This window comes from Chanodichthys erythropterus, chromosome 10, assembly GCF_024489055.1.
Source record: "Chanodichthys erythropterus isolate Z2021 chromosome 10, ASM2448905v1, whole genome shotgun sequence".
NCBI lineage: Eukaryota > Metazoa > Chordata > Actinopteri > Cypriniformes > Xenocyprididae > Chanodichthys > Chanodichthys erythropterus.
The window spans coordinates 57,693,540-57,706,080 of record NC_090230.1 but is presented as its reverse complement, the minus strand read 5'-3'; the positions used below and the strand labels follow the sequence as shown (position 1 = coordinate 57,706,080).

Below are 12,541 nucleotides of genomic sequence, written 5' to 3'. Positions count from 1 at the left end.
TTGATGCCAGTTATCTAAAAAGACATGGATGAATAAACGAACAAACATTTTCTTGGAAAAACTAAAATCTGAATGTTTATTGTACAGAAATCGTAAAGATTTGTCTCTTGCATAATAATTTGGAACACAGTGTATTAAAGAGATAATTCACTCAAACATGTTCTATCATTATTTAGAAATAAAGGTTTATGTTGTTCCAAACACAGAAGATTTTAGACAAGTTTCTTGTCTATACAATGAAAATCAATGGGGTTCAGTGTTGTTTGAACCCCTAGCTTTCTTCTAAATATCTTCTTTTTTTGGTCCTCAGAATAAATAAATACAGGCAAGTTTAGTTTGGAACAACGTGAGGGTAAGTAAATAGCCACGTTTTCACTGTCGGGCCACAGTCACTGACGCTGACTGAAAACGAATATAAAAACAGAACATGTACTTATTCAGTCCCTCCTGATTCTATTTATTTGTGATCACAGGAATGCACAAACAGCTCCGTTACAGCATTAAATCCAAAGGCTTAGAAAAATGTTTAAGAAAGAATGACCATTTCAATTAATCCGAGGAGGTTTGAACGATCTCTCCCATCTCACTATACTGTTATCCTTTCAGTCAGAGCAACAGAGGGAGCTCACAAGCAGAAAACAGGAGTTATATGAGTAACCGGAGTAACCGGAGTATGTCATTGGTCCAGTATCAACAAAGGCACATGGAAAATAAAGATGAAACATGAAACCAAATGAATACACAATTATAATCGCGTATGATTTGTCCAAGTTCTTGAAGCAGTATTTTCCATAATCACATGTGTATTTATTTTCAAAATGGTTAGCCTAATAGCCTTCAGCATCACATATTTCTGCTTCATATGGTGATCAGAATCCACATTAGATCACAATTGGAATTTTTTTCACCCTAGCTGGTGTCTGTGTGAGTTTTGAGCAGAAAATTGTTTAAATGTCTTAAATGTTGAGGTTAGCTGGTAACTGGAAACCTGATATGATGACATAAGATATCAGCGGTGCGGTGCATGACCACCCCTTGACTCTTGTAAACTCTGACTCTTGACTCATGACCACTCCTCGAGCCCCAGTTGGCCCGCTTTGGACCAAGGTACTTAGCGGGCCAAAAACCCCTGGCCGCTGGCCCAGAGGAAGCCCCGACAAGGCCCGATCAAGCCCTGAAAGTAACAGTGGAAAAGCGACTGGCCCTGGCATGCACTAGCATGCTCGCTTTGGCCCGACAGTGGAAACGTGGTTAATGATGACTGAATTTTCATTTTTGAGTGAACTAAGCTCTTGTCCCTCATTTAGTGTAAAGTCAAGGGGATTTTTTTTATTATTATCTGCAAATCACCAGTCCAGCTGCTTAACAAGCCCAGCACGTCTTCTTACCTTACCTTTTTTTCTTTTTCTTCTTCTTCTTTTTTTTTTTTTTTTGAATTTTAATTTTTAAATCAACTGTCTTTTAAAGCAGCTTGTCATGCATTGTGATTTGGCTACTGTGTAGAGGATGACATTTATAGATTCTGTATATGGTGCCAGTTTTAAGGGCTGATGAGTCAAAGTAGGGCTGTATAATTTGGAGAAAAGATCTATTCTCAGAAAAGTTTTAATTTAAAAAAAAAAAAAAAACCCTGCTGTGCTTGTTTATAGGGCTGCACAATCTATCAAATGTTGTGATTATATATCAGTATGGATATATTATTATTACTAAATAATACTATAAAATTATTAAATAATAAAATAAGAAATACTATTGTCATTTTACTATTGTAATATTTCTCTCTAAAATAAAAAAATCAGATATCTAATATGATTAATTATGATATATATAATTTTTTTTTTTTTTTTTTTACATTACAACTGTAAACTGCAAAGCTTCTCTTTTGTCAAATGCTTCTCATTAAAAGTATGAGAAGATAAGTTTGAGATGTTGCATTCCTAAATACACATTGAAGCGCCTGTGAAGCGAGCTGCTCTGAGTCACTGCAAACACTGGCGGATCATGAGCTGTTCACGTGTTAATGAACACACTTTCACGCTTCACTCAGAAACACATGCCGCATATATTTATTTAATTAAAAGGCAGCCTTTGCGATTTGATAATCACACTAAGCTGTATCTCGGTTCTGGTTCTATTTGGATAATCATGCAAAACCCTAACACAAAAGATGCAAGTTGGATTTGGATTCTAGGTAAATGTAAGTGCCATTAAGGCACTCACAAACTGAGTGCCAGTTTGTCTTGTTTGTTCTCTTTCTTTCTTTTCCATTCACTATTGCAATACTTACATGCTACTCTTACTATTTCTGCAGGATGTATACTATGCCCAGTATGCAAATTGTCTATATGCATTGAATACCCAGATGACCTGCTACAAAATGTGCAGAATAAATGTACAACACAGCACACTGTGTAGAACTGTACTGTATTCCCATAATGCTATGACCTCAATAAACTATGGTGAATGAGCTGTAAGTAATTACACATTCTAGCATGTCTTCATTTCATTGAGGAATTTGACTGGATCAAATAAAAAATAAAAATGTAATTTTTTAATTTCCAAGATAATAACTGGAGGTTATGTCATAATTGTAGCATAGTACTGTTTGGATAATGCATACACTCTAAAATATGCTGGGTTGTTTCAACCCATGTTTGGGTCAAATATTGAAACATCCCAGCAATTTTTCAAGTGTACTGCTTCACTTATTACAATAGTCAGCAGTATATGGTGATTTCAGAACAGTAAGTAGTAAGTAAGCATCTCTCTCTCTCTCTCTCTCTCTCTCTCTCTCTCTCTCTCTCTCTCTCTCTCTCTCTCTCTCTCTCTCTCTCTCTCTCTCTCTCTCTCTCTCTCTCTGTTCACACATTCTGTTGGTCTTGTTCATGTTATTCCTGTTTGTAGTCACACATTGCCCCCTGTAGGAAAGCTGAGACAGTGTGTGGCATTCTGGCTTGTTTTGTATCATGCTGATTATTGCATTGTGTGTTGGGAAATGATAAGGACATGTCAAGGACTGAGCTGTAATTAGTGTATTAAGCATAAAATCACTTTAACAGCGGGACAGATTTGGTCTCAGTCATAACCCCTGTACACATTAAAGATGTGATGAGTGTGTTAGCATGAGATACTAATGACTCCATTGTAACAAAAAAAAACACAAGAAAGGACATTTAGTAGTTTAACCTACATCATTAGCTAATAATATTAATATTTTATTCCTAAATTTTATAATTGGTGTTGTGCAAATCTTTATTAATGATGTATATTAACTGTAAAAGCTAATAAAGCTTTGTTTTTACTTTAAAAATCTGCACTTGCAAATGTAAGATTAATAAGATATAAGGCCACTTAAAAGGATAGTTCACACAAAAATGAAAATTATCCCATGATTTACTCACCCTCAAGCCATTCTAGGTGTATATGTTCTTTCAGATGTACACAATCAGAGCACCTTTAAATATATCTCTAAGTGATCCTGGGCGGAGTAACTTTCTGTTGACGTTCGAAGTGTTGTCAAACAAAGCAGAGGCTAGCTAGACCCTCCCTCCTCCTCCTCCTCCTCCCCTCCCTTCCGTGTTTCCTGAAACAGTCATGAACGCGCATTTAAAATCATTCTTGTCGGTTATTGGCTGGAGCATGTTTATTATGTTTTGTGGTCCAGGCTGCACCAGTTTGTTTTTGTTGCCATTTTTGGAGCTTGTGGCGACTACAGAGAGACCGTGTTTTTTTTACAGTCTGTTCAGGGGACAGGGAGCTAGCGGATAGTGAGGAGATGTTTGCTGTATGTGACAAATGTTTTGGCCTAAAAACGTGTGACATCACTTAGAGCACCTTTAAAAATATCTTTAGTCCTCCAAGGTTTATAATGGTTGTGAATGGCTGCCCAGATTTTGAAGACAATGCATCCATCTATAAAAAAATCAATCCATACGACTCCAGGGGGTTAATAAAGGCCTTCTGAAGTGAATCGATGCATTTGTGTTAGACAAATATCCTTATTTATAACTTTATTAAGTAAAATAATGAGCTTCCGGTGTATGTCCAAAAAGCGTTAACTTCCGCGACGACGTACACAATGACATGACGTACTACGCATTATAGCGTAGGACCTAGGGTAGTATGTCATTGGCATTTTCATTTTTGGGTGAACTATCCCTTTAAGTGCACTTTAACTGTTTTTTTAAATACACTTTAAAGTGCATTTTGTCGTTTTAAAGTTGTATTTTAAAATACATTTTAAATAATGTTTTAATCATATTTTGTCGCACTTGATGTTTTGACTAACATACTAAAACTTGATCATAGTGTTTTTTGATTATATTAAAAGGTAATGTATTTAAATATATTTGTAATAAAACATTTGTAATGAAGTTTGTCACTTTTAAATATACAACAAATTTCAATGAAAATTATATTAAAGTATGTTTTAGTTTATCATAAATGCTTACCAGAACATTCAGCATTAACTGACAGAAGTAGTAATTATATAATTACATATAAAGATGTACTTAAGTGGGTCAAAAGTTCAGCTAATTGCATTTAATGTAAATTTAAACTATTAACTGCATGTAATTAAATGAAAATGTATTAGTGTCTGAAAACATTACATTTATTTTGCATTTAACTAAATATATTCTTTTAAGTTATATTTACATAAGTAAAATATACATGTTTTTTTGCAAGGTTATTGCTTAGTCTTTGTCAATGAATTGTCATTTTTAATTACTTTGTTCATATTGGCTGTATCATGAAAATATCAAAACAGACAAATTAATTGACATCTTTGCAATTATTAGGAACTGAAAATAAATTTATTTGGACAATAAACTGAGCCGTTCCAATAGAATCCTCAGAGCTTGGGACCTAAAATTAAACCATGTTGGAAGTGTTAAAACTCAGTCCATGAGAGTGACTGATATTACTTATTTGTAGGGCAGCCTCTCCTTCCATCATATGAACGCCTGTTTAATAAGCTCTTGGGAGAGATCTTGATGTTGTTTGTAGTTCAAGTGTTTTTCTGGATTTTCATCTTCATGGGATTTGCTCAAGAGCACTTTGTTGTAAAGCACTTTTATGTGTACTGGGTTCAGTCCTTAGGGTTTCATGTTCTTGGAAATACTTTATTACCCAGATGTATGCTGTGGTTTGACATTCTGTGCATTTACAAGACAATAGTTCAGCATGTCTCGGTAATTATTTAATAGAAAGCATTAAACTGTAATATAACAGTGCATCACGTTGGATCAGTGGGTTAAAAACAAAGGCAGTTAAAAAAAATAGTAAAATTTATATAAAAATGAGTAGTTTTGATCTGGATTAGCAACATTTGTAGCCATTGTAAATTAGCCAGTATACACAGATTTGTAACTGCACATACAGTAGGTGGCCATCCAAAACAGTGTTTCTACCGCCACGCGTGCCGCCGCGGCCGCCGCGTCGCAAAGTGCATTTGCAGCTTTTGACCGCTGAGTGTCGCTTTAACTACGTTATCCAGCAAATGCATCAAAGCACATTTATCTTTATGCAAAATGTAAATTTTCTCACATATTAGGCCTATATTTATCACAAATACACTTTTTATTTATATTTTAAACTCCTTTAATAAAACAGCATGGATTTTTGACATGCACATAGGCTACTTTGTTATTCGTTACCTGTCCTTTATTTGACAGATAACTACTTAGGAAAAATATAGCCTATCTGTTTGGACACTGATTAATAAATTGTTGCGTGTTTCATGAATTATATCCCTTTATTTTAGTAAAACGTGAGTCGCTGAATAATTTCGCTCCCATTATTAAGGCAATTTAGCTAAATCATTTAAGGCTATTTAGCTAAGTCATTGAAACTAAAAAGAATGGACGGATTAATAAAATGTCATAAAAAAACTCCAACTCCTGCAGCCGCATTTAAATACAGGAGTGTATTCTATTCCTTAAAATATCAAATATCAAATTCAGAAACAACACATTCCAGCGGATAGATCACCTCTTATTTAACACAGACCTATGAATTTATTATCGAATTGAGATATTTCTTTCTTTTTAGGTACAATTATTCGCTGAGTTTAAGTTAATTTTTGAGACGTTTAAGATTCTCGCAGAGAGACAGCTAAAAGCTCACCCTGTTTTTTTTTTTTTTATTTTATTTTACTAAAGCACAAGGTTTTGTTGTTTATCGTGAGTGCATACAAATAAAAATAGACCATTTGTATTCTTGTACTAATCTGTAGACTATCTCTAAAAATGACGGAAGGCCTGTTTTAAGTGGTTTCTGTTATGAGGAGAAAATCCATCAGAACGCGCCGGCGCTTTCGTCGACCAGAGGGATAAAAATGTAATCAATTTAGTTTCATATTTATAATTAAATATTGGGCTATAGCCTAATATTTTTTTTTTTTAAAGATGTCACCAATGTTGATTATGAAAAGGGAATAGCATGACGGATGCGCAATGTTGGTAGACAAATGCAGCGGGTTTGACATGAGTTTGACCACTTTGTTAAGTTTTATTTTATAGTAAGTCTTTCTTTAAAATGAATTTCATTTTGTAGAAATTGTATATTAATTTCAATCAATGTTTCATCAACCAACTGCCTATATTTAATTAGGAAGAAAACCGTGAACGTCGGGTGTGGAATGGAAACAAACTTCTGTTTCCGCGGCCTTTGAATAAGGCTGAAGCAATAGACGTCTTTCTGTTTTTATTAAATTTCTTAAATACATGTCTTTATTACTTAATTAATTGATAAGATGTTTTGGTCTAACAATATATTTTAGTTGCTCTAAATTCTAAGTTAGACGCACATTTGCACATAGGCTAGGCTATATAAGGTTCCCTTCTAGACAAGCGCGTAAATTGCTGTTTCGGCCGCAAATTTTCAGTAATTTAGATCGGTGCATCAAATGATATAGGCCTAAACTAAATTCATGTATTTACAGTAAAAGAATAAAGAAATAACCTAACTCTAGACTTATTGGCTATGCTATTTACGTTTGGGCAATATAATAATAATATTAATAATAATAATATCTCAGCAAAGACCGAACATATTTATTTGTCTCGGCACACGACCGCTAACAGTAACACAGTAACACAGCGCATCAAAGCTTGCTGTTGTCTTGGCTACCTTACAAACGGCAGTGAATTTTTCCCCCTTTTGTGGTAATTTAGCACTAGTTTCTATGGTATTCTGCTTGCATTTTTGGGCTTCAGTTGGATGCTTTATTTTTATCTTTAGTCAATTGAGTTTAGTTCTAAAAAAAGCAAAGGCAAAAATAGTAAATAATCAGCGCCGGGACCCATCATAGGGTAGGGGCTGAGGGGTGTCCCGTATGCCCATGATGTAATGGTAATACATCGTTTACAAAGGGTTCATGCAACTACTGTATGATTATCAGACGATTTTAATGTGTTAATGTTTCAACTATCATGCAATTATAGCTATGTAACAATCTGATAAACTGCAATTGTGCAGTTTGTATCCATTAACACGCTCATAAACATTACAAAAAGAAATGTCATGCCATAAGCTACACAATTACGAAAAAAAGTTATCCCAATAATCAACCTTTTGTTATTCAACAAGTGCTAGGCTATTAAGATAAAAAGTTTCTGCTATAGAGTTTGCGCCTAATCTGACTCTCCACAATGGCTACACAATGCATATGAATATTTTATAGGCCTGTATTTTGACTGCAGTTAAGAGCAAAATGACGAGAACAGGTTTAACATTGGAAGTTTAAGATTAAATATTCTTACTTTATGCAAAACATATAAGCATCTGTACATTGTACCTCTATAACATCATAACATAAATTATTAAATTATAGTTCAGATGAACCGTACAAACCCAATCTTGTTTTTTACTATTTATTTAGGCCTATTTATTTATATCAGTATATCTGTGTTGATTCAGTTCATTTCAATAACTGCTGATGTTGCAAACTGTGGTTAAGCTGTAAAGCAGCTCGAAATAATTGACCAAGATATGTTGCATTATGGCTCCATATTATTAAAACAATAACTGTACAGAATCTTTACTGCCCTCCAATGATCCTTAAAGACAAAGAAATAAAATAAATATGTTAAAGAAAAACAAACAAAAACAAAACGATTGTGTTCCATTTATATATCAATGTATAATTTTTACATTATCTTGTGTGTATAAAAAGCACTCACCCAACCTAACAGTGCTTGACAAGATTGAGATGGGGGAAGGGCGCTTTGTTTCAAATGTTTGTCACCAAAGCCATTAATCCAGAGGGCGGGAGACTCAAAATATTAGCGTAAGCTATGCACGTGACAGACCTTTTTGCAATCTTAGTGCTTTTTGTTAATTTTAACATCCTGATGTGATCATATGAAATAAGCTAACGAAATACACAATTGTTAGACTCTGTTATGAGTATTTGCAGTAAGTTTCTTTATTTGTTTGTGTTATGGAGATTTGCAGTGTTTTGCAGTGTTTCACGCTCCACTCCAGAAGTTCCGAATGGGATCAACCCTCCCCCGCACGTCTGTCAGCATTTGCTGCTGCCGAGCAGAGTATGTGCGAAGTTTTGACTGGAGCGAGGAGGGATTTTGTAAAAGTCGGAGCGTCGTGTTTTTTGTTTGTTTGTTTGTTTGTTTGTTTTTTAAATCTGCAAGAAATGTTATGAGTTTGGCGTGTGGTAGGAAAAAAACGTTTGCACATTAAGCCACTACGCAAATGTGTGTCTAAGTAGACCAGCTAAAATATATTGGTCGACCAAAAATATCTTATCAGTTTAAGTAATAAAGTCATGTAATAAAGTAATAAATAAATTTAATTAAAACAAAAAGACGTCTTTTGCTTCAGCCTTATTCAAAGGCCGCGGAAACATGGTTTCGTTTCCATTCCACACCCGACGTTCTTGGTTTTCTTCCTATTTATTAAATATAGTCAATTGGTTGATGAAACATTGATTGAAATTGATACAATTTCTACAAAACGAAATTCACTTTAAAGAAAGAATTACTATGAAACAAAACTTAATGAAGTGGTCAAACTTATGTCTAACCCGCTGCATTTCTCCCGACATTGCGCATCCGTCATGCTATTCCCTTTTCATAATGAACATAGGTGGAATTAATTCATTTAAAAATAATAAACAATAGCCCAATATTTAAATATAAATATGAAACTAAATTGGTTACATTTTTATCCCTCTGGCCGACGAAAGCGCCGGCGCGTTCTGATGGATTTTTTCCTCATGGCAGCTGAAACAAAAACAGGCCTTCCGTCATTTTTGGCGATAGCCTACAGATTGATGCAAGACTACAAATGGTCTACTTTTGTTTGTGTATGCTCACAATAACAACAAAACATTGTACTTTTGAATAATAAAATAAAATAATAAACAGGGTGCGCTTTCAGCTGTCTCTCTACGAGAATCTGAAACGTCAGCGAATAATTGTACCTAAAAAGAAAGAAATATATCAATTCGATAAGATATAGGTCTGTGCTAAATAAGAGGTGATCTATCTGCTGGAACTTGTTGTTTCTGAAATCATGGCCAGTGCTCATTGCTGCTGTTATCAGTTCTCTTGGCACTCTGGAACAAATAATAGATCAATAAGACCAAAGATTGCCCGTTCTGTGTACTCAAATTGTATTATGTTTCGTGTTTAACCACTATAAGAGCCAGCGGCAATTCCCAGAGGCATTGGCCGAGATGAAGCTGTTCTCGGCGGTTACAGAAGCACTGAATGGCCGCTGACGCACTTGAGATCGCATCTCCGAAAACGTCAAAACAAATTGTAAAATAGCCGCTGTTATTAAATATGAGTCACATATTTCAGGTCTAAACAACTACTTTCTCGCCTAAAAAACTATTAAAACTACAATTCGTGGTACAAGAAGTAGTATTTGTAAAAGATTCGAGAACCAGACAGAACTGTTGTATAAATATATATATATCTTGAGCAGCAGATCAGCATATTAGAATGATTTCTGAAGGATCATGTGACACTGAAGACTGGAGTAATGATGCTGAAAATTCAGCTTTGCCATCACAGGAATAAATTACTTCGTGAAATATATTCAAATAGAAAACAGTTATTTTAAATTGTAATAATATTTCACAATATTACTGTTTTTTTTTAATGTATTTTTAATTAAATAAATGTAGCCTTGGTGAGCAGACGAAGCTTTTTTTTAAAAAACATAAAAAATCTTAGTGGTTCCAAACTTTTGGACTGTACTGTTATTTATATATATATATATACCGCGCGGCGGTAATACCCATTTTGGTTGTCCACCTACTGTAAGTTGAATACTTTGAAAATGCACAACACTCATGGCAGTTTGTGACTATTTCACGATTTGCGGATTCGTATAATCTTGTATCATCTCATTTGTATGCCCCACTGATGATTTAGGTTTAAGGATGGACCTTCATGCTTACTTTCTCCAAAAGTCGTCCGAATCACCGTATGAATTCATACGAAATTGTCACCTCGTAAAATAGTTATGTTTTCACATGAGAGATGGTGGAAATGCACCCAAGTTACAACATTGCTGCTCAACTGTAAACATTAAACTTTGTTTTGTGCTGTGCCTAAAGTCTGGATGTCATTACCTTACATTAACACAGATTTTCGGCCAGATTTGCATTCAGGCTGAATGGAAATCAAGCGCAAGGCACGAAGCTCAAGAAGTAGAGATGGTAAACAAACACTCAAACTGGCGCTCCACAATGGTGTAAAAGCCTTGACTAATATTACTGGCCAGCTGGCTACATAACAAAAATGTTTAACACCAGCTAGCTATTAAAATTTGTTATGCGATAATCCTAGCAAGTTGATAACACTGTATAACAATCCTGTAAAAATCTAACTAACAAGCTAATTGCTACTTACCTCCAAGTTGCATTGCAGCATTGTTGCCAACTACTTTCAAGTAATGTTGCTAAAGCCACATTACATTTAATTTCCCAAATGGGAAATTAAATGTAATTAGACGTAATGTTCTGTGTGACCAATATCCTCTTAATAGGCACGTGGACCATAAACATCAACAACTATAGAAAATCCATGTTGCTAGATCACAGTGAATGAATACAGTAATCATTCAGTACCTCCTTAGCATATATCAAAGCACTGTAACATAGAATTGCTACCTAATACCATCACCTCAGTACGTTTTGTAAGGCTGTTTATTCCAGTGAAGTATTAATATTATACTTACCTTGAATAAACCTTGATTGTGTCCGAAACTGCCCCCTATACCCTAAAATAGTGCACTATTTGAGGGGACAGCCATTTGTAGTGGTGTCCGAAACCATAGTGGACCTTATCGAGTGTATTCATTAAATTTCATAATGCACAGCAATAAAGAGTATACAACTGATGTACACTCAACTGTGAGGGTTGCGCTAAATGAATTCCTGCGTCTTGCCAGAAGATGCCGCTCGCAGCTGAATCATCTATACGTTTTCCAAACCACTGGTCCAGTGTGGGTACAGTGTCATATCATACGGGTATAAATTCCTTTTTAATTGATTGATTTTAATTAAGCGTTGTACATAGTTTCCATGACAGTTTAAGAAAAATATTTTCATTACTGCTGAGCTGCCAGTTTGTTTCAAATGATTATTAAACAGCGAGTACAAACTATGCAAAAGTGGCAGCCCTTCTGAATTCGCTCATTTTCATTGACTGCTTCAAGTGGACTAATGTAGGGAATAGTGAATGAGGGTATAAGGGGCGATTTCAAATACAGCTCTTATGTTCCACCTATAGTTTTTAATTCAGCTACTAAAAGAAGTGCTGTGTCAGTGGATAAAGACTGTAATTAGGTTAGATGTGCTTCCCCTTCGGCTCTGTATGAGGCCCCTTTATATTATCGTTTAAGTAAAGCATAAGGAATCATGGTACGTCGGCTCATGAAATACTAATGAGGTGCTGACTCAGTACATTGATGCAGGGTTCAGTTTGTGTTGTTTCAATCTGCTTTGATATGCTCTTATGTCCTGATATGACTTCTGATGTGGTGGTGTGGGCCGGCCTATAATTTGATTTAGAGGTTGGTGCCTTTGCCTAGAGGTTAAAACACTGTGGACATCATGCACTTGCAGGGGAGGACTATGGGGCAACATTTGAGCAGGAATATTGTTGAAACACACTATTTGAAGACTATTTTGCAATAAAGAATTGTGTGCTTAAATCCCATCTTTCAACTTAGACCGTTTTCAGACCTGCTGATCTTTGTTCCAAAACAGGAACTTAAAGGGAAATAAAATGAGAGTAACTAAAGAAGAAAAATTGTCAGGTTTCGAAAGAAACGCTCCAAGTGAGCCAGGTTTGAAAACTAAGGCTTGGTTGAAAAGAATGATTTTTCGATTTTAATTGATTCTCATTTTGATGAACCGATATTGACACTTAATCGTATTTTTTTTTTTTTTTTTTTTTTTTTTTTGTTCTATGCTGTTTTCCTGCATGTAATTACATCTGTAATTACATCATTGATCCTTTCCTTAAACTTTTACCCACCCTTAAACCTACCCATACTATTAAAC

At 35.0% G+C, this 12,541-nt stretch overlaps 1 protein-coding gene across 3 annotated transcripts in view; it reads left to right on the top strand.

Moving 5' to 3' along the window:
• Positions 1-12,541, top strand: part of plppr1 (phospholipid phosphatase related 1) — a 201,463-nt gene that overhangs the window by 164,463 nt on the left and 24,459 nt on the right. The window lies entirely within an intron of this gene.